General features: G+C 37.8%; 1 non-coding gene across 1 annotated transcript; it reads right to left on the reverse strand.

Annotated features, from left to right (window-relative positions):
- Positions 1 to 12633: 12633 nt before the first annotated feature.
- Positions 12634 to 12738, reverse strand: LOC145577226 (small nucleolar RNA R71). Its single transcript, XR_014098692.1, has one exon. It is a non-coding gene; the product is annotated as a small nucleolar RNA R71 (small nucleolar RNA).
- Between the last annotated feature and the right edge of the window lie 11846 nt (positions 12739 to 24584).

Here is a 24584-nt window from a genome sequence, read left to right on the forward strand (position 1 = left end):
CACTCATCTCAAAGCGCCTTCGTCCCAAGGATAAGCAGGAACGGGGCAACAACGAAGTTGGTACCAACAAGAATGCTGGACCATCGCTTGGGAACACCCAGGCCGCGCGTGGTCAGGCTCCAGTCACCCGAGATGAGCTCATGTAGCTCATGACAAAGTTCAAGGGTGAAATCAATGACCTGATCAACAAGAGGACGGTTGGCTCTAGTAAGGGTCAGTCAGCCAAAAAGGCTCCTTAAGCTGAGAGGAGAAAGTTAGTTAGAGATAGGTAGCCTACTCCACATCCAAAAGAGAAGACTACGCTTGCCATTGACTAGTCCAAGATCCTTCTACTCCAGACGGGCAAAATGAAGGTCATCCAGCACGTTCAGCCGGATGGAAACAAGAAAACCTTCACTGATGCTCGACACATCATCGAGAACAACCGGAGCCAGCAACTATCTAAGTTAGCCTCTACATCAAGCTTTCCAGACAGCATCAAAAATACATACGCAAGGAATTCTCAATCCTTGCATGAGAGCCAAACAGGCTGCAAGTCTGCCCATACTGGCCCTCAGATGATTGGACCAGTCTCGTATGTCCCTCAAATGTCATATGGGTAGTATGTCCCACCTTTCATGCAGCCGGCCCTCTCCGGAGGTCAGATGGCAACAATGTCCAGCCTCTAGACTAGCAGCTCCGTCTGCTCTAACTTGGTGATTAACACCAACCTTATGCACATGTAGGGGTTGGAAGATGCTATGTGGTGCCGATGCTTCCCGGCTTCCTTGAAGGGCATAGCCCAACGATGGTTTGGCAACCTGCTAGCCGGATGCATTGATAGCTTCAGGAGGCTTGCCTTCTTGTTTGCCTCCAACTTCTCGATGAACATCCCTGCCAAGAAAACAAGTCTTGACTTGAGCACCATACGGTAGGGAGAGAGAGAAGGACTCTACTCCTACGTTAGACGGTTCAATCTAGTGAGAATCCAGATACAAGGGCTGTCTGACGAGGTAGCCTACACAGTCTTCTTCAAGAGTCTGAAGGATGGGTAAACCTTTAAGTTTGACCTCGTCCGAAAGAGGGTCTTCACTCTCCAAGAGGCGTTGATAGAGGCGGAGAGCTTTATTCAAGCCACTGACCTCTGCTCGTCCAACCATCAGTCAGACTCTAAGAAGTCTAACAAACAAAAGGAGAGTCGGTCTGCTCAGTTGGCTCAGAAAGCTTAAGAGAGCAAAAAGAGAAATGAAGTCTAGGCGGTTGATGAGTCTGATCCGCCAACTCAGAAGAAAAAGAAAGAATTCAAATCGTACATTCCAAGGTACGAGTTTAATAAAGATTGCTACAACATCCTCATGGAGATAAAGGACCGACTGACCATTGAGAAGTCGAATCCAATGAAGAGTTCCGTCCAGTCACCGAACAAGGAATACATATTGTCACTTCTATGAGGAAGTTGGCCATGACACCAACGACTGCTATAGTCTCAAGCGGACGTTGGACCATTTGGCTGATAAGGGGGTGCTGAAATCTTATGTTTTGAAGTCCAAAACGACTATCAAGACGAATTCGGGACAATCGTCCAAGATTGCCCAACCTGCTAGTAGTTCGGACATTGACAAGGAGCCGGTCTACACCATGGCAGGCGGGTTCGCAAGCGGTGGCCCGACCATCCGGAGCACCAAGGATCATCTGAAGAAGATGATCCATTCAGTTGATGATGGTCAAGCGTCTACTAGCGGTACTTTTCCAGACGTCCTCATTACTGAGAAGGATAGAGGCAAAGTTCGTCGGCTGCATAATGACCCGGTTGTCATCGAATGTAAGGTCACCAACAAACTGGTTGGTTGGATCCTTATAGACACGGGTAGCTCGTCTAACCTCATCAGCTACAGGTGTCTGTCTAAGCTGAAGTATAAGCTGGACAACCTACGCGACGTCTCCCACCCTCTAGTTGGTTTCGAGGGAGGGGTCGTGCACCTAGTCGGACAAATTGATTTAGCTATCCGGCTGGGGGAGAAGGGAAAAATGCGACATATGATTGTCCAATTTTTGGTGGTTGAAGAGCTGACCGCCTATAACAATATTCTGGGCCATCCCACTCTAAACGAGTGCAAGACTGTCATCATCCCAGCTCTCATGTTGCTAAAATATGAAAAGGATGATGGCTCTGTTGGCTCCCTAAACGGGGATCAAAAGACAACAAAGGGAGTGTTACCTCTTAGATGTCAAACCAACGGCTGCTACAGCTGGTCATGTGAAAGAGCCAACAGATCTTGACGATGCCAAGGACTCTGACCCAGCCCCACCAGCAGCCGGAAAGAAATGAAAAGCTTATCAGCTGGTGGAGGTGAAGAAAGAGAAGACAATAGCAACCACTGACCGGGGAACGGTCAGATGAACTACGTCCCCAGCCGGCTGACGATCACATTGATATTCCCCTGGATGAAAACTCTCCAATGCGAACTGTTAAGGTAGGGACGGCTGCCTTTGAAAGGTTGGGTGCAGACTTGCACCTTCTATTGAAGGAATTCAAAGACATTTTTGCCTTTGAAGTGGAAGAGATGCTAGGCATCAGCCCGGATCTCGCTGTCCATAAACTCGCCATTGATCCTAAAAAGAAGCCTATCCGGCAAAAGAAAAGAAATCACGACGAGAAGAGAAGTCCAGCGGCACCTGCCGAGGTCAAAAAGCTGTTAGACGCTTGGTTCATTCGGCCATGTAACTTCCCTGACTGGGTTGCAAACGTGGTGCTTGTAAAGAAGTCGATTGGTACCTGGCGCATGTGTGTAGATTACACTGACTTGAACAAGGCATGTCCAAAGGACAGTTACCCGCTTTTAAAGATCGACAGCTTGGTCGAATCTACAGCTGGGCATCCCTTGATGAGTTTTATGGATGATTATTTGGGCTTCCACCAGATACCCTTGTAGAAAAAAGATCAAGAGAAGACAACTTTCATCACTGATCAGGGGTTATTCTGCTATACTGTGATGCCGTTTGGCTAGAAGAATGCGCCTGCTACTTTTCAACGGATGATTTATACTGTCTTCATTAATCAGATTGGGAGGAATGTGGAGGCGTACATTGATGACATGATAGTCAAATCCAAGAAACAGACTGATCATCTTGCTGACCTTCGAGAAACCTTCACCATACTCAGGCGGCACAAGTGTATCTTTGGTGTTGAGTCTGGGAAGTTTCTCAGATTCCTAATTGATCAAAGGGGGATAGAGGCTAATCTTGAAAAGATACAGGCAGTAATTAACATGAAGTCACCTCGCACTGTCAAGGAAGTGCAGAAGCTTACCGGTTGCTTGGCGGCATTGAGAAAATTTCTCAACCGGTCAGGTGACAAGTGCCTCTATTTCTTCCAGGAAATCAAGAAGAAGACAAGGTTTGAATGGGGGGGACGAGACTGAGGCGTCCTTTCAAAAATTGAAAGAACATTTTCACTCTTTGCCAAGGCTTGTTAGCCCTCTACCAAAAGAGACGCTTTTCATGTACTTAGCCTTCTCAAAACATGCCCTCAGTGCCGTTCTCGTTGCTGAGAGAGACGACATTCAGCTCCCGGTCTATTTCATTCGCCATGTACTTAGAAATGCTTAACTAAGTTACCCCATGGTTGAAACATTTGGCGTAGCTCTTTACATGGCTGTCAAGAAGTTGAAACCTTACTTCCTGGCACATCCGGTTGTGATTTACACAGAACAACCTCTCAAGCGGCCAATGACAACCTTGGAGTCGTCCGGTAGGATGCTCAAATGGGCTATTGAAATGCAAAGTCTTGAATTCACTTTCGAACCGAGAAAGCCAGTGAAGGGTCAGGCGTTTGCCGACTTCATTGTCGAAATCACAAGGCCGGTTGCTCCGGACAATCCTGATCAGGTTTGGAAAGTGTATGCAGACAGGAGCTCTACTATGAACAGCTGTGCTGCAGGCATAACCTGTCAGTCTCCTAAGAGGGACAAATACGAGTATGCACTACGGTTTAAGTTCCAGGCCTCAAACAATGAGGCAGAATATGAAGCCCTGCAGGCCGGTATCCGCATGTGTAAGGCGACAGGGGCAACAAAAATTAGCTAATACCATGGTGACTATGAAGCCCACCCATCCGGCAATGATAAAATATCTTCAGGCGGTCAAAGATGAAGCTGAGACACTTAAAGAATTTCATCTGAGTCAAGTGCCCAGATCTGAAAACAATCAGGCGGATGCACTGTCAAAACTGGCATCTTCTGCCTCCTATGATACGCCTCGGTCAGTTTTCTAGGAAGTTATGGAAAAACGAAGTATTATTGAAGAAGAGCCCATTGGAGTACTTGACCGAAGCTCTACCTGGATGGATGGCATCCGGGCATATCTTCAAGACGGCACGTTGCTTGACTCACCAAAGGAAGCGGTTGTCCTGAAGATGCGAGCTGTAAACTAGATAAGAAACGGAGAGCTCTTCAAGGAAGGTTTCTTAAAACCCCTGTTGAAGTGGGTTACCCCAGAAAAGGGGCAGGAAGTTCTCGAAGAGTTGCATGCGGGATACTGCGCCTCTCACATAGGCGGCAGATCCCAGGCTGCTAGGACCAGGCGGTAGGGTTACTTCTGGCCCACTCTTAAGTCAAACACCATGGAGATGGTAAAAAAATGTCACAAGTGCCAAAGATTTGGCAAGCTCATCCATCAGCCGGGCACTGATCTGACAGCTATTCGTAGCCCAGTCCCATTTGCTAAATGGAACATGGACATGTTGGGACTTTATAAGCCTGCACCAGGCAAAAAATGATATATTCTAGTGGCTGAGGATTATTTCACCAACTAGGTTGAGGTAGAGGCTGTTAAAAATATCAAGACTAAGGATGTCATCTCTTTCATTTAGAAGAACATCATCACCCGGTTTGGGGTACCTATGTTTATGGTTTTGATAATGGCCCTCAGTTTGAAACGCCTCTACTCAAAACTTAGTTGGGAGATCAAGGGATATCACATTATTTTTCATTAGTCGTTCGACCACAAGCGAACGGCCAATTTCAAGCCTTCAACAAACTCTTCTCAGACGGTATCAAAAAGAAAATAGAAAGAGCCGGTGGTTTATGAGCTGAAGAGTTAATTCACGTCCTTTAAGCCATCCTGACAATTGAAAAAAGGGCAACTGGTGAAACCCCATTTCTCATGATATACAGTGCTGAAGCCGTCCTACCCATTGAGCATATGAGCCGACTCTATGAGTCATGCTATATGATGAAGAGGCAAATTGGGAAGCCATTCAGCTAGCATTGGACTCACTCTCGGAACGCAGGGGCAATGCCGCCTTACGTCATGAGATTTACCGTCTGAGAATGACCAGATCCTTCAATAAAAAAGTACACAAACGACCCTTGAAAGTTGGGGACTTTGTGTTACGAATAATGGAGGCAACCGGTAGGGCAAATGAGCAAGGAAAGTTGACTCCCAATTGGGAAGGCCCTACCGGATCTATGAAGAAGTAAGAGACGGCACCTACCACCTGGAAACTCCAGACGGTATGCGGCTGCCCAGAACTTGGAATGTAGATAACTTAAAAAAAGTACTACTTTTAAGAATTGTAAATTTTTGTAAATGAAAAGTCTATCAATGAAAAAGTTGCTTCTTGTTTTCAATGTTATTATTTATTTCTTTATATACATGCGCAATGTTTAAAGAACTTCTTGTGCAATACACAGACGGTCGATTTTCACATACTAAAATTAAACTAAGTTAAAAGCTTAGTAGCTAAATCAATGTCCAAAAGACATGAAGCTAATGGCCGGACGATACTTATTTTATAAATTCGTCTGCTCTAATATGAGTATGGCGTCCGGCGACGCCCATCCGGGTGGAATCGTCGCACAGTGTATCTCCCATCCGGGTGACATAGTGCTTTACAAATGCTTACAGACGGCAAAGATTGAACGACCTAACTGGTCAAATCATAGCCGTCTGACCAGGAATCTAAAGAATGACCGAGTTTACGAAAACCGGATGTCCAAGGACATCAGGTGGTTACCGGCCGAAGTTCTAACTTAGATTATTTTACGAAATTATGCAAGTCCCCCCAATGAGGAAAAGGGATATTAAGCATAATTGGATTGCAAATACCCTAGGTAGAGGAGAAGGAAGTTCAGTATAACCATGCCACCGCCTGTGCTAACAGCTGCTTTCTTGTATGATTGGACGATTATGTACTTGGTTTGGGGCAATCACTACTGTGATTGATTGACTTGGGAACATCTCATACTCCTTAAAGTATCAAAAGTTCCCAATCCAATTAATCAGCAAAGTACTAAAACCAACCATACAGCCGCCCAGGGGCAAGTATAGCCGGTTTTCCAAATGTCGCATGTTCTCAAAGAGTTAGGCAAAATTCAAGTTTATATATATATATATGCAAAATTCAAATGCAAAAGTAACGCAAATATGGAAACAAGTAGTTGAACAAAACCGACTGAGTCGGTATATTTCATAAATATAAAACCGACCATATGGCCGGGTGATAATGTTAACCGGATATGCATGCGAGTCAAAGAAAAATTAAAATTGTTGATTTATCCGACTCCTTAGTCAATAAAATACACAGATACACGACACGTAGGCCGGAGAAATTATGGTTGGCATACTGCCGCAGAAAATCCAAGGTTGTTGAACTAAAGCTGTTGAGTTTGCTCCAGCTGGTCTTAGCCTGTTGGGAGGATTGCTTGAGTTTGTTGAACTAGGGCTTGATTAGTTTCATCCCCCTCTATCTCTTCTTCCTCATCACTGGTAATCTCAATACCTTGTTCTAAGTCCCATTCCTTGAACGGAGGCGGTGCCTGCTCTTTCAAGACCTTAGCATCATACACCGTTGTGGCATATTCATAACTCAGCCGAAGATACTCAAAGTCAGATCCAAGGTGAACAAGATCCCAAGCTAGTTTCAGGAGGGCCTCAGTATCCTTCTCGTTCTTAACAACCAGCCGGTTTTTCTCTTTGGACAGCTCCTCATGGTGAAGGTTCCTCATCTCAACCATCTTAATTTTGAGCCGGCTGTTCTCTTCCTTCAACTGGAGGTTCTCCTTGTCTGCCGCCTCCAAAGCCTTCAGTTCAGACTTAGCATTTTTTAATTCCAACTCTAAGTTGGTGGCATTGGTGTTGGCTTCCTAAACAGTCGTCGTCAGGGTCTTGATCAGCTCCTCCTGTTTCAACTCTTGAGCTTTAATTTCTATTTCACTCATTGTATTTTCCTATTGACCATAGTTCAGAGCATCCTCGGCCCTTTGTTTAGCATCATTTACCTCTTCTTGATTTAGCCTGAACAGGACTCTGAGCCCGTCCACCCTTTGCATCGTCTGTAGATTACAGACGGCAAGTTATAATTTGGATAATAAGAAAAAAGTATTTACAAAAAATTCTAAGTTACCTTAGCAAGCAGGGTCAGGATTTGGTCGAAGTTGACCACTTGCAGCCTTGGCACATTGTCCTTCTCCGACCTAGTCAGGGTCTTACGCATCCTCTTGGCAAACTGCTGGACATCAGGCCGACTGCTGGAGGCATCTGCACCACAAGAAGTACTTGGTGAGAGGGCAACATAGTTGGCACATAAGTTGTGCTGGATTCTAATTGAATCTCCAGACGGGCTCACTCGAGTCTTGACTCTCATGAAGTCAAGCGGCCATGGGGGTTCAAAGCATTTATTCTTACCTTGGTACTTAGGTTGGGAAGTTCACCCTTCCCCAACCGCTGCATTACCGGTTGCAGCTTCGAGTGGCACGCCACTCTTCGACGCTGTAGAGGCGTTCGACAATTTCGCAGACGGCCCTGAGCTTTCGCTCAAGGCCTTAAATGCAGTCGGGCCCTTGCCATCGGTTGTTGGGTGTGTAGGGTTCGGCTGAGCAGAAAAAGTTAGTCGGGGAGGGTTTTGTTTCCCCACCTTAGTCGGGGTCTTCTTTAACTTATCCCAGGCCGCTTGAACATCTTGCTGATGGAGCGGGGGATGGGCTTACTGTCACTCTTAAAAACAAGGCAAAGGGGTTACATTCGTCATATGAATAATATATGTCAAATTGCAAGAAAGCATGGCAGGCGGGCCTTACCCTTATCTTGCTTGGCATCTAAGGCCGCCTTTCTCTTTTCTAACTGCTCTTTCCTCAGTTGAGCAGCCTGCTTGGCAGGTGTCTTGTTAGCATCCACCATTTCTAAATCTTCTTCTATAGAAGGAAACCGACTGGGTTAGTTACTTTACAACAAGTTTGCCAAAAACAAAAATTAAGAAAGTAGCAACCGGAATAAATTACATACGTTTCTCAAACATGGTGCTAAGACAACAGGCGGAGATAAACGCCTCATCTGTAAAAAAATCCAGGTGAGGTACCGAATTTTTGGGTACAATTATGCGAGTCCCATCATCCAAAGGTTCAGTGGTGGTCTCAAAAAACCCCGGCTCTATTATTTACTCCTAAGCCTTGGAAGGAATGCGAGGAAGGGCGCACTTTTTACCCAGCAAAGCCGGATCCTTATTATACCGGCGCAGAAACCGGTTGTGGCCCAAAGAGGGTGAGGAGATCAAATAGAACTTCTTCTTCCAGCCTGTCCATTTAGACGGCTTGTCCAACGTCATCATATATTGCGAATGCGTCGTCAAATTGTACCATGCCCCAAATCCGCCTAGAGCCCGACTCATGTAATGCATGTAAGAAAAGGCCTCAAAGCTAGGCTCAATGTTTTAAACTCACAGGCGGCAATGTAACATAAGATATTGATCCATGAATTGGGGGTGAGTTGCCAGACGCCTAACTCATACCCCTTCAAAATTCTTTTAATTCCCCTATGAAGAGGGAAGCGGAGATCGACTCTAATCACAGCCTCGTAGCAGCCGAATTAGTTATCAGCGTTTGCAATATTATCCTCCCAGGCCACCGTCGCCTCCATAGGCTGTAATACTGTGTCCCAGCCGTCCCTTATTGTGTGTTTATATGTAAAAGCTTTAAAACTACCCTCTAGAGTAGTAATGTCCTTAAGGGACATGCCCGACTGCGTAGGGTTTGTCATAGATGGCCCCCTGGCTGGCTGCTGATAATCAGCAGCAACATCTTCTTGGTTAGAGCTGGAAGCCTCTAAGCCGGATCTTTTAGTGGCCTCTTCGCCGCCTGACTCTTCGTTTGAATTATGGACGAAGGCGGACTCTTCTCCACTTGACTTCCTTAAGATCCCATCACTAAGAGTGGTTGGGGTGCCTCCCGGAAATGATCCTAATTGCTCATCTGACCCCTCATGCTCCCCATCCGGGGTCACTTCATCAGCGGGCACTTCTAGAGTGCGCTGTCTTCTTGGCTTGATAGCCGTTTGTTTTACTTTAGCCATCGCGTCCTGTATAGACACCGAGACGGAGGGATTTGAGGATGAGCAAGGCAAGTCCAAATGTCTAGAAAAGGCACCCCCGGCTTTACACTCTGCTGTACTAGGAGACCGGCTGATTGACCTAGACATTGCCGTGTGTTTCGATGGAGAATCCATTATATTTGAAAACATATGTATACAAACGGAAAAATTCTCTCTCTAGAGTTAAAGAATGGTCAAATATGGAGGAGAAAGAGGGGGGGTAGTACCCTACTTATAGAAGGGTGAAAACGGGGCATCCCAGTCACTATGCTAGAAGGTGAACGGTCTTTTTGTTGTTCACCATCCACTGGGGGATGCGTGTCACAGTCGCCCCGTGGCCTGCCACATCATCCCTATGAAGGGAAAATGTTTAGGGTAAATATACCCTAGACACGTGTCCCAATCAGAGAGGGACACGTGTCAGCTTAGGACAGGTCTAATATAGGCTACTCAACAGCTGACATGTGTCAGCCTCAGATAATAGATAGAATTGCGGCCTTATGGGCCCAATTCCTAGAACGCCGCAAAACGGCGCAGCCCATTAGGTCGTTCTGACCTAATGAAGGGAACTTTTTCCAATGCCCTATAAATAGGGAGATTTCCCTCATTTTGGGGACATCTACAATTCATTTATTACAACCTACCCTACATTCTCTCACATCAGAGAAAACACCTGATCTCGGAATCCGAGAAGATCTCACTTTTACTTTTCTGCACTTTTTACATTCTCCAACATGTTCTTACTTGATCGTCGGAGGCGGAGCTCCTACCAATCGGAGTCTCTGTTTTTGTAGGTACAAAGCGTGTCGGACCACTCTAAAAAGACTTATGTTAATCATAATGGTTTCAATATTATGTATGACAACACCATATACCTTGACGCCATGAAGATGATGGCGTAATCAAGGATCATTAAGATTTTGTCTCTAGATTGTTGCATGAAGTCACAAACAAATCGAAAGCACTAATCATAAACACGCCTAAAAAGATTTAGACATTGCAAATGACATTGATCCATAATAAAGGTGGAAATCAAAGCGTAACCAATCGAAGCACAATTAATAATAATGAACAAGATAAGCTAAGTAATGCAAACTCTAGCTAATTATGCATAATAATGATGTAAAAGTAAATCTTTAGGGTAATAGAGATCGTGTCAATGCCAATGCGAATTATAAACAAAAAGTAATATTACGTTTTTAGTGAAGATAATTAATGAAAATTAATACTTCAAGCTAGGCGATAAATTAAAGAGCATCATGACAATGTTAATGTAGAAACCAAAAGTAATAATGTGACATACCTTAGTCATGTCGGTGACTACCACAGTTTGTGATAAGATTGATGGAAGGCAACATACATTTTAAATAATAGAAAGTTACCTTGATAAGATGTTATTTAAATCGAGCCCCAAATGTTAGATTGCTCACGAAGATGTAAGTCAAGTATGGCCCCCGGTGTCATATTTTAGATCGGTAAATTATCTATAAGAGCATTCTCATATGCTAACTTGTTGTTAATTTGTAATATCCCTCATGATTGCTTTAAAAGGATTTGATATACTACTCATATCAACAAGATGTATCTTCCTTTAAAGGAGCTCATATGCTAAGATACTCCATATTCAAGCGTGCATGACTGAGAGTAGTCTTGGGATGGGTGACCTCCTGGGATGTTTTTCTTGGGGTATGCATAAGTGAAGACAAAATGCAATAGAAAGACTTATGTTGGTCTATGGGGACATTTTTGGGCCCTTGATGTACATTTCGTGACAATAGGCCCCTCCCTAATTTTTTTGGGGTCGGGGTGTTACAAATGGTATCAGAGCAAGCCTACGACCCCGTGCTGATTGATTTAATTTATGAAATTAGATTTGGCCTGGTTTAATTGTATGAGTTATACAATATTGATTCGAGATTCGAGAGATGAGAATTGATGTTTAAGCTTAGTTTCGATAGGCAGGTTAATTTATAAATGGTTAAGTCAAGATTCGAGAGATGCAATTTAATACCCGTAGATTAATTCGTAATTGTACTATGTAGCAAAAACCCTTTATGATCTAATTAATCTATGTATTGATAATTAATTATTTTGTATAACCCTTGAATATTATTTATCAGTGAACCTGTACCCTAGGCTTTGATTTATTAATTTCTCCCTTGTTTAATTTGCTTTAGTTTATTCCGTCTCTTTAGGCCTTGTTCACTTCACCTTACAAAAATATTATTCAGTAACAATAAGTTCAGTTTAGCAAAAATAATTTCAATTCGGTAAAAATAATTTCTGTACAGCAAAAAATTAATAAGTGTAAAGAAGAAATATAATAGAGATTCAGCAAAAATAACTTCAATTCATCAAAAATAATTTCAATTTAGTAAAATAAATTCAGCTCACTAAAAATAATTTAAGTTCAACAAAAATAATTTCAGTTTAGTAAAAATAATTTCAATTCAGCAAAAATAAGGTGAAGTGAATGGGGCCTTAGTTTAATTTCCCTAAATACTATTTGGTTACTTGATAATTTAGATTATATTAATTATTTAGGAATAGAAAGACTTATTTCCTTGTGAATTTGATCCTACTTTTCCATCTACTTTAGTTAGAGGACTTAGGTAATTCTTTTGATTAGGAGATACAACTTTATCCTGTCAAAATTTTGCGTCGTTGCCAGGGAAACAATTTTATTTTTATTCCTGATTATTTTTATAGTCTAGATTATTTTCATTCGTCTTAGAGAACGCAAGTTTTTTAAGACAGTTTCTCTGTTTGTTTAGTTTTGTGTTTATGCCCAGGTGTTCTAGATTAGGTTACATTCCATTCGATCCTGCAATTGAACGATCTTTTCATAGATAGGAGAATCTTTTCAGACTGGTACGAGCTACTTTCGAAGGTAATACACCTTTGGAACCCCCACCTCCACCCCGCAAGCTCTGCGATTGTTTGCAGCCCTCCTTGAGTGATTTTCCACGCCTTGATCCTACCTCTAATCTTGAGGGAGTGCAATGCAAGATTAAACCCCAGTTTTTTACTATGTTCAATAGGAAGCAATTTAGTAGAGCTAGGGTGAAGATCCAAATCTTCATATATTGGATTTTTTCCAATATTGCAACACTATTAGACAAGCTAGGGTCACGCAGGACCAAATCAAGGAGATTCTTTTTCCTTTTCTTTATGTGGTAAAGCTAAATTATGGTATAATATATTAAATAGAATTGTCCTTAATATCACTAACTGGGATACTCTTGCTTTTAATTTCTATAATAAATATTACCTTGCAGAGAGGACAATTTTATTAAGGATTTCGATCCAAAATTTTTCCCAAGAAGTGGATGAAAGTTTATATGAAGCTCGGGAAAGATTTAAGGATTTGCAAAGAGAATGTCCCTATCATAGATTAGCATAGTCGGAGATAATTCATGCCTTTTACAACGGGCTTGGAAATTCATCCAGATCAATCCTAGATTCAGCAGCTAATCGAAGATTAATGAATCTCTAAGAAGATGTCGTAGGAACATTTATCGAATAGATGACACTTCACAATTCCCAAATAAAAATCCAAGAGGTTTTGCTAACAAAGGAAAACGTAATGTTGATTTTGTATCGTTTGTGAAGGATTTATGTCTTCATCATGTGCAGTTACTAGATATATAAATAAATCAAATTATGAGGATAATTAAGTTCGTTCATTCATTTGGGTCGTCGTTATATCATAGCTAGAGGTACTAACGAACTTTAGGCTAGTAAAATAGGCCAAAACCCAATTGGACGGATCCTATAAGGTCACACAAAGAGCCTAGATCGAGCACGAGAGGACGAGGCGCATGATGGGCCTCATCCCCTAAGGTGGCCGGCCATATGGAGTAATATGGAGGGTTTTATGCTTCGTGATCTAGTGTAATTATAATAGGGATTTTATATAGACTAGGTGCCTAGGGTTTAGACATATGCAATTAAGTGACTAGTAAGATCAAACCCGAGTTAGCAAACATGAAACCAACCCCTCTCATACTCTCTCTCTCTCTCACGGCTCTCTCTTCTCCTCGGCGTCGGTTATGGTGGTTCGTGGTGGTGGTGGTGGTTCGCGGTAGTCGACTTTGTCCATTAAAGGTAGTGATCGTGGTTTTCCTCCTTCACTCAACCAATATAGTATTGGTGGATGGCTCGTTCGAATCCCGTGGACTAAGTAGAGGAGCAACGCTTGGGGCTCTATTCCCTCCCTAATTAGCTGAATGAATAGCTTCGTTGAATTCACGCTTCAAAGTATGATTATGTGTCTTGTGTATTATGCATACAATCTTGGGATAGGAGCTTATGAATATGTTTCATGTTTTTCTGCAATATAGTACCTATAAACTCCTACAGTGGTATTAGTTAGTCTCTTGCATGAACACGCTTGATGATAATAATACGATTATTTGAAATCCATGTTCTTAATTTTATAATCAATTAAGAGGGAGAAACTAATTAAATTATGGTTCAATTATTATATTTAATGTGATTAAACTTTTGCAATTGATTAAATATGATTTAATTATGCTCAAAATAGCCATGAAGGGAGCTGATTTTTGCCCTAATATGATTTGAAAATTTCGAACCCCAGAACCCTAATCTTCGAATTTTCGAAAATAAAATCCCTAAAAATATGTTTTTGTGCTTGAAATTTTGATTTAATTCGATTTTTTTATGTTTCATAATTTTAATTAGATTGATTTATGCATTAAAATGTTTTGTGTATGATCATCGATTTAATTTTAAAGTTAGAATTAAATTGGGATTAATTTTATGATGAACCCTAATTTTAAAATTGAATGGCGATTTAATTTTAATTTTTGGACTGATTTAATTTAATTTTGATAAAAGTTATTTTATTAAAAAAAAATTTAAAAGTGGTCGGCAGCCACGGTGGCCGCCGACCAGTTGGTTAGTCTAGAGGGAGGGTGGGAGGGCAGGAGGTTCGGGGTGGCTGTGGACAGCAGCATGCAAGCCTTGCGCGGCAGTGGCTGCTGTATAGCAGCCAGACACCTTGCCAAGCCAAGGCTGGCCACACACGGTGGTCTGAAACCCCGGTAAGTGTTGCTTCCACGCTGCTGCCTTATGTCAGTGGCTGCGTGAAAGCAGCCAACCAGCGTAGCTACCTTCAGCTAGCCAAGCACGGTGGCCGGCATGTCTTGCACGTTTTTTTAAAAAAAATTATTTTGTGTGGAAAATATTTCAAGATTAATTTTGATTTATTTTGGGATAAAATTATGTGATTTGATATAAATTCTTTAATTTGGGATAAAATCAAATCTTTCAAAAGTTGATTTATTTGATAATATCCTTATTTAAAGTTGTTAAATTTGGTGATTATCCATAATTAAAGTGTTTATTTTTGGATAAGATTTGTTAGGATATTCTGAGCATATTCCACAAGGATAATAATTGATTTTAATATTGTGATTATCCCATAATCAGATTAGGATAGAATTGAATCTAAAATTATATGATTGGCTAGTAATTAGGATAGAATCTCCTGAAGTTGTTAGGATAATCATGGAAGACTAAATATGATTTATCTTTCTAGATTAAAATAAGATTTGATTCTATCTCATGCCTAAATTAAAATATATATGATATTTTATAATTGGTCATGAATTAATATATGATATTATTTAATTATGATTTAAAATATGAGATATTTTAGGAAATGTGTTGCCTTAATTATGAACATTCGATGTTGTAGTTTAGACAAGCATGTGGAGTGATTTATTATATGACATTTTATAATATATGATATTATGTTGCTATGTATAGACTAGTATGACCCATAGATTCTAAATACGATCTGCGCATCGTGATGTATTTTTGTAATCTAAATACGGTTTGCGTACCGTTGATTATTTTTGTAACTTTTATTTAAAGTAAACAAATTAGTTATTTGAATAGTTTAGTCTAAAGAAGCCCATGATGTGAAGACCCAAAGAAGCAGGGTGGATGGAGATCTATGAAGGTTCAAGTGGCCGGGAGCTTTTCATTTCTAGTTTCTTAGGATTAAGGGGCCATACTATGTCATGTTTTATTGCATTAGTAGTTTATGCATGTTGTTATTTATGTTGATTGATGATGCGCTAGAGTTCACTAAATAATCACAACATAATAAATCTAGGTCCCAATAATATTGAGATTGCTTTTCCAATTAGACACCCAATAGTCCTTCGATCGGGATTGATGGGTCGGCCTCAGTAGAGTGTCACTTGTTATCTGGGGTAATTTGGGGTAGATCACGTTCTACATATTTAATTGGTTGTGCTCAACAAGGTTACTTAAAGAGTTTAGAACCTTGAAGCAAAGGGTAATAATTAAACATGTGATGGTCAATTGTTCAATCAAGAGTTACAAGAGTTGTAATTATTAAAGAGTTTACTCACCTTGAAAATGTAATGCTTGATGGTAGGGCTTCAATCTGGTCAACTATTACACAAATAAAGGGTCTTGGAATCACTTAAAATTCAATTGGGATCATTTAATATTGAATAAAGTGTTTTAAAGTTACCTTCGTAATTTGTTTATGGTACCTTTAATTTTAATTAAATATAATTATTAAACTTTGCCTTATTTTGACATAGATGGGTAGCCATAGCAATGATGACAGTAATTATTTACCACAAACAATGAAAACAAGGCTTAACTTTCTCAACTTCAACGGTTGGGAAAGCGAACTTAGACGTGTTCTAAGGAACGAAAAGCTCGAATTTCGTTTAGACTTACCAATCAAGGGAAGATTTAGTCCAAGTATGACTCTTGAGAAGAATTTAAGAAATGTTTCAGATTCTAAGAGAGCAACGTATGTCATGTTGTCTTCTATTCCAAAGGATTGGGCTAGAAGATTCATGGACTATGAACCTTATCTCTTATTCAAATGCTTACGTGATATTTGCAATGGATTATTGAATTCCCATGTTGATAGGGAATTAGATGGAAACGTCGAGGAAATCATTAACATGGTTTCCAAGAATGATGACTCATGGACTGGAAATATTAGGTTTCTAAACCTATAAGATTACTGGTGAGATAATTTATAGAAAACTCATGCGAAGACAGTCAGTGCAAATTCATGTGGACATGATGGTTCAACTATTCATTCACATGGGTATGTTAGGGATACCATTCAAAAACAATGAGGTTCGTAACATAATTCTGCATTCTCTACATGATGGTTTTGACCACGAGAAACTTTCTCAAGATGATGAGGATTCTACGGTCAAACTAGTTGATTTACTTTAAAATCATGTAGAGAATTACATGAAAGAAGAATAAGCCATTGCTTGAACAAGGATGTCCCCACTAAGATGAAGTGACAGGTAAAATTTACCTAATATTCTTGTTATAAACATTTTAATTTTCACTTAGGTATGTGATACCAAGTTGCAGTGCTTAACATTACTAATGTAGTACAGAAGCTGCAAAGAAGTGAGGCTAGCATGGAAATGGAGCTTAAGGGTGCACTAGAAGTGTTCGAGCGACCAGAAATAGCCTCATAGTTTTAATTTCAGAATTTTTATGATGATTTTAGGCAATTTCCAGTTTTTGATGAAACAACATTTCGATTTTCCGGTTAAGATAGTGATTATTTTACTTAGCTTGGATAAGTGTTGATCCATGACCAAAGTAATAAATTGTTTTCATTTTTGCTAAATATGAGTTAATTATATTTTATGACATTGATATAAGTAGATCACAAAAGTAAAATTAGATGATTTAAGACAAACTTACTTATAACAAAGGTCATGAACTCATACATATGATGTATGTGGACCAATAAGTTCAAAGTTAGCAAGAGATTTAACTATTTCATTGATTTTACTAACAATTTCAGTAAATATGTCCATAATTACTAAATGAAGTAAAGGTTGGAATTGTTGAAATGTTCAAGAATTCAAAAATGAAATGAAAAATTAGTTTGAGATAAATTAATTAACACCACAATATGATTGTTGTGATAAATACTTAACTCAAAATTAATGATCATCTAAAGGGAATTGTTGAATTAATTCACAATCCAGAAACACTACAATTAAAAATGTGTGTTGAAAGCAAGAATCAAACTTTGCTTTCCATGGTTCGATTTTGGATTAACTTTAATGATTTACAAATATCGTTTTGAGGATATATATTAGAACAACAATTGCGAGTATACTAAACAGAAACTCAATAAAAGCAGTTCAGAAGATGTCATAAGAGTTATGAATTGGAAATGTTCCAAAAGTTGTCTTTTCTAAACATGATTAAGGGTTAAGGAATCAATGTTAAATGTTTACAAGGATGACATAATAAACCTTACAGATTAATAGTTTTTCGTGGGTTTTCCCATGGAAACTAAGAGGTATTATTCCTACAATTGCGTAGATAACAAAGTGTTTGTTGCTTGCGATAGTGTCTTTATAGAAAGAAATCTCTTCCTACAAAGCTAAGTGGGAGTGAAGTTAGATCTCGAACAGATTCGAGACGAGCAACAAAAGGATGTGGATAACAGTACATCCACTAGTATTTCAATTTGGAAGCGGTTCAAACCCTCAAAAGGGAAGCGATTTTGAACCGCTCCGGCTTGGGGGGCTTCCCTTTAGGCTTTGGAAAAGGAAGCGGTTCAAACCGCTTCCCTTTTTGGGTGAAAGGGAAGCGGTTTTGGCGCCAAACCGCTTCCCTTTTGGAATTTTGGCAGCATTATGGTTAGGGTAATGGGAAGCGGTTTTGGCGCCAAACCGCTTCCCTTTTGAATTTTTTTTTTGAATGTATTATTTATGATAATAATATAATAATTATATTACTGACCTGTGACAATAAAAATAATTACTATTTAATAATAATATATATTAATTATTATTAATATTCATATTATTATTAATTAGTAATATTAATTAATAATAATATTAAAATATTATTAATTAATATTAAATACAACAAAAATACAAATAACATGTAATTATCATAAATATCAAAATGAGTAACATCATTAATATATTTAATTAAAAGTACTATTTAATTATAAGTAATTAACGTTAATATATAATTGACATAATAATATTTAAAATCATAACTAATAAAATAATGTTCACAAGTAATCTAAACTAGCTCGATCTCACTAGATGCCATCAAATGTCACGAAAAAATCCCACATGTCGCGATTTCATTGATTTCGTTGCTTGTTAACGGGCCTTCCCTTTGAATCTTGCAAACCATTGGAAAAAAAATAAACCAACCATTATTATATATCAGTATATCATGCGTATGACATGAAAAAGTTAAAAACGTGTTTCTTTCACAAACTTGTATGTCATGCATTGACAAATCACATCAAATATAGCAATTTACTAAGTTTTATGACGCAGTACATCCAAAATGGCCCATATAAGGCCTATACGACTTCTACATTACCCATTTTCTACATTTCTTATCAAATGAATTGTTTCTTTCTTATACCATGTCAATATTACCTAGTATTAAGTGTCTAATGTTTGAAATCACACCAATATAGCAATTTACTAAGTTTTAGGACGCATTCCATCCAAAATGGCCCATATAAGGCCTATACGACTTCTACTATGCCCATTTTCTACATTTCTTATCAAATGAAGTGTTTCTTTCTCATAACATGTCAATATTACCTAGTCTTAAGTTTCTAATGTTTTAAATCACATCAATATAGCAATTTACTAAGTTTAAGGATGCATTCCATCCAAAATGGCCTATATAAGAGCTATACAACTTCTACTATGCCCATTTTCTACATTTCTTATCAAATGAAGTGTTTCTTTCTCATAACATATCAATAGTACCTACTATTAAGTTTCTAATGTTTGAAATCACATCAAATATAGCAATTTACTAAGTTTTATGACGCAGTACATCCAAAATGGCCCATATAAGGCCTATACGTCTTCTACATTGCCCATTTTCTACATTTCTTATCAAATAAATTGTTTCTTTCTTATAACATGTTAATATTACCTAGTATTAAGTGTCTAATGTTTGAAATCACACCAATATAGCAATTTACTAAGTTTTAGGACGCATTCCATCCAAAATGGCCCATATAAGGCCTATACGACTTCTACGATGCCCATTTTCTACATTTCTTATCAAATGAAGTGTTTCCTTCTCATAAAATTTCAATATTACCTAGTCTTAAGTGTCTAATGTTTTAAATCACACCAATATAGCAATTTACTAAGTTTTAGGACGCATTCCATCCAAAATGGCCTATATAAGGCCTATACAAATTCTTCTTTGCCCATTTTCTACATTTCTTATCAAATGAAGTGTTTCCTTCTCATAACATGTCAATATTTCCTAATCGTAAGTGTCTAATGTTTGAAATCACACCAATATAGCAATTTACTGAGTTTTAGGACGCATTCCATCCAAAAAGGCCCCATATAAGGCTTATACGACTTCTACTATGCCCATTTTCTACATTTCTTATCAAATGAAGTGTTTCTTTCTCATAACATGTCAATATTACCTAGTCTTAAGTTTCTAAGGTTTTAAATCACATCAATATAGCAATTTACTAAGTTTAAGGATGCTTTCCATCCAAAATGGCCTATATAAGGCCTATACGACTTCTACTATGCCCATTTTCTACATTTCTTATCAAATGAAGTGTTTCTTTCTCATAACATGTCAATAGTACCTACTATTAAGTTTCCAATGTTTGAAATCACATCAAATATAGCAATTTACTAAGTTTTATGACGCAGTACATCCAAAATGGCCCATATAAGGCCTATACTTCTTCTACATTGCCCATTTTCTACATTTCTTATCAAATGAATTGTTTCTTTCTTATAACATGTTAATATTACCTAGTATTAAGTGTCTAATGTTTGAAATCCCACAAATATAGCAATTTATTAAGTTTTAGGACGCATTCCATCCAAAATGGCCCATATAAGGCCAATATGACTTCTACGATGCCCATTTTCTACATTTCTTATCAAATGAAGTGTTTCCTTCTCATAAAATTTCAATATTACCTAGTCTTAAGTTTCTAATGTTTTAAATCACACCAATATAGCAATTTACTAAGTTTTAGGACGCATTCCATCCAAAATGACCTATATAAGGCCTATACGAATTCTACTTTGCCCATTTTCTACATTTCTTATCAAATGAAGTGTTTCCTTCTCATAACATGTCAATATTTCCTAATCGTAAGTGTCTAATGTTTGAAATCACACCAATATAGCAATTTACTGAGTTTTAGGACGCATTCCATCCAAAATGGCCCCATATAAGGCTTATACGACTTCTACTATGCCCATTTTCTACATTTCTTATCAAATGAAGTGTTTCTTTCTCATACCATGTCAATATTACCTAGTCTTAAGTTTCTAATGTTTTAAATCACATCAATATAGCAATTTACTAAGTTTAAGGATGCATTGCATCCAAAATGGCCTATATAAGGCCTATACGACTTCTACTTTGCCCATTTTCTACATTTCTTATCAAATGAAGTGTTTCTTTCTAATAACATGTCCATTTTACCAATTATTAAGTGTCTAATGTTTAAAATCACACCAATATAGCAAAATACTAAGGTTTAGGACGCATTCCATCCAAAATGGCCTATATAAGGCCTATACGACTTCTACTTTGCCCATTTTATACATTTCTTATCAAATGTAGAGTTTCATTCTCATAACATGTCAATATTACTTAGTATTAAGTTTCTAATGTTTGAAATCACACCAATATAGCAATTTACTAACTTTTAGGACGTATTCCATCCAAAATGGCCCATATAAGGCCTTGACGATTTCGACTGTGCCCATTTTCTACATTTCTTATCAAATGAAGTGTTTCATTCTCATAAAATGTCAATATTACCTAGATTTTATGTTTCTAATGTTTGAAATAACACCAATATAGCAACTTACTAAGTTTTAGGACGCATTCCATCCAAAATGGCCCATATAAGGCCTATACGATTTCTACTATGCCCATTTTCTACATTTCTTATCAAATGAAGTGTTTCTTTCTCATAACATGTCAATAGTACCTACTATTAAGTTTCTAATGTTTGAAATCACATCAATATAGAAATTTACTAATTATAAGGATGCATTCCATCCAAAATGGCCTATATAAGGCCTATACGACTTCTACTTTACCCATTTTCTACATTTCTGATCAAATGAAGTATCTCTTTCTCATAACATGTCAATATTACCTATTATTATGCGTATAATGTTTGAAATAACACCAATATAGCAATTTACTAAGTTTTAGGATGCATTCCATTCAAAATGGTCTATAAAAGACGTATACGAATTCTACTATGCCCATTTTCCACATTTCTTATCAAATGAAGTGTTTCTTTCTTATAAAATGTCAATATTACCTAGTCTTCAGTTTCTAATGTTTGAAATAACATCAATATAGCAATTTACTAAGTTTTAGGATGCATTCCATCAAAAATAGCCTATAAAAGGCCTATACGACTTCTACTTTGCCCATTTTCTACATTTCTTATCAAATGAAGTGTTTCTTTCTTATAACATGTCACCATTACCTAGTATTACGTGTCTAATGTTTGAAATCACACCAATATAGCAATTTACTAAGTTTTAGGACGCATTCCATCCAAAATGGCCCATATAAGGCATATACGACTTCTACTATGCCCATTTTCTACATTTCTTATCAAATAAAGTGTCTCTTTCTCATAACATGTCAATATTATCTACTCTTAAGTTTATAATGTTTGAAATCACATCAATATAGCAATTTACTAAGTTTAAGGATGCATTCCAACCAAAATGGCCTATATAAGGCCTATACGACTTCTACTTTGCCCATTTTCTACATTTCTTATCAAATGAAGTGTTTCTTTCTCATAACATGTCAATATTACCTAGTATTAAGTGTCTAATGTTTGAAATCACACGAATATAGTAATTTACTAAGGTTTAGGACGCATTCCATCTTAAATGGCCTATATAATGCCTATACGACTTCTACTTTGCCCATTTTATACATTTCTAATCAAATGAAGTGTTTATTTCTCATAACATGTAAACATTACCTAGTCTTAAATGTCTAATGTTTGAAATCACACTAAAAATAACAATTTACTAAGTTTTAGGACGCATTCCATACAAATCGGCCCATATAAGGCCTATACGACTTCGACTGTGCCCATTTTCTACATTTCTTATCAAAAAAAGTGTTTTCTTCTCATAATATGTCAATATTACCTAGTATTAAGTTTCTGATGTTTGAAATCTCACCAATATAGCATTTTACTAAGTGTTAGGACGCATTCCATCCTAAATGGCCCATATAAGGCCTATACGACTTCTACTATGCCCATTTTCTACATTTATTATCAAATAAAGTGTTTCTTTCTCATAACATGTCAATATTACCAACTCATAAGTTTCTAATGTTTGAAATCACATCAATATAGCAATTTACTAAGTTTAAGAATGCATTCCATCCAAAATGGCCTATATATGGCCTATACGACTTCTACTTTGCCCATTTTCTACATTTCTTATCAAATGAAGTGTTTCTTTCTCATAAAATGTCAATATTACCTAGTATTTAGGTGTCTACTGTTTCAAATCACAACAATATAGCAATTTACTAAGTTTAGGACGCATTCAATCCAAAACGACCCATATAAGGCCTTGACGACTTCTACTATGTCCATTTTCTACATTTCTTATCAAATGAAGTGTTTACATCTTATAACATGTCAATATTACCTAGTCTTAAGTTTCTAATGTTTGAAATCACACCAATATAGCAATTTACTAAGTTTATGACGCATTACATCCAAAATGGCCCATATAAGGCCTAGACGACTTCGACTATGCCCATTTTATACATTTCTTAACAACTGACGTGTTTCTTTCTCATAACTTGTCAATATTACCTGTTATTAAGTGTATAATTTTTGAAATCACACCAATATAGCAATTTACTAAGTTTAGGACGCATTCAATCCAAAATGTCCCATATAAGGCCTATACGACTTCTACTATGCCCATTTTCTACATTTCTTATAAAATAAAGTGTTTCTTTCTCATAACATGTCAATATTACCTACTAATAAGTTTCTAATGATTGTGATCACATCAATATAGCAATTTACTAAGTTTAAGGATGCATTCCATCCAAAATGGCCTATATAAGGCCTATACGATTTCTACTTTGCCCATTTTCTACATTTCTTATCAAATGAAGTGTTTCTTTCTCATAAAATGTCAATATTACCTAGTATTAAGTGTCTAATGTTTGAAAGCACACAAATATAGCAAGTTACTAAGGTTTAGGACGCATTCCATCTTAAATGGCCTATATAAGGCCTATACGACTTCTACTATGCCCGTTTTCTACATTTCTTATCAAATGAAGTGTTTCTTTCCCATAACATGTCAATATTACCTAGTTTTAAGTTTATAATGTTTTAAATCATATCAATATAGCAATTTACTAAGTTTTAGGATGCATTCCATCCTAAATGGCCTATATAAGGCCTATACGACTTCTACTTTGCCCATTTTCTAGATTTCTTATCAAATGAAGTGTTTCTTTCTAATAACATGTCAATATTACCTAGTATTATGTTTCTAATGTTTGAAATCACACCAATATAGCAGTTTACTAAGTTTTGGAACGTATTCCATCCAAAATGGCCTATATAAGGCCTATACGACTTCTACTTTGCCCATTTTATACATTTCTTGACAAATGAAGTGTTTCTTTCTCATAACTTGTCAATATTACCTAGTATTAAGTGTCTAATTTTTGAAATCACACCAATATAGCAATTTACTAAGTTTAAGGACGCATTCCATTCAAAATGGCCCAAATAAGGCATAGACGACTTCTACTATGCCCATTTTCTACATTTCTTATCAAATGAAGTTTTTTCTTTTCATAACATGTCAATATTACCTATTATTAAGTGTATAATGTTTGAAGTCACACCAATATAGCAATTTACTAAGTTTTAGGACGCATTCCATCCAAAATGGCCCATATAAGGCCTAAACGACTTCTACTATGCCCATTTTCTACATTTCTTATCAAATGAAGTGTTTCCTTCTCATAATATGTCAATATTACCTACTATTAAGTTTCTAATGTTTGAAATCACACCAATATAGCAATTTACTAAGTTTTAGGACGCATTCCATCCAAAATGGCCCATATAAGGCCTATACGATTTCTAATATGCCCATTTTCTACAT

Source organism: Chenopodium album, chromosome 13, assembly GCF_948465745.1.
Source record: "Chenopodium album chromosome 13, dcCheAlbu1.1, whole genome shotgun sequence".
Lineage (NCBI taxonomy): Eukaryota > Viridiplantae > Streptophyta > Magnoliopsida > Caryophyllales > Amaranthaceae > Chenopodium > Chenopodium album.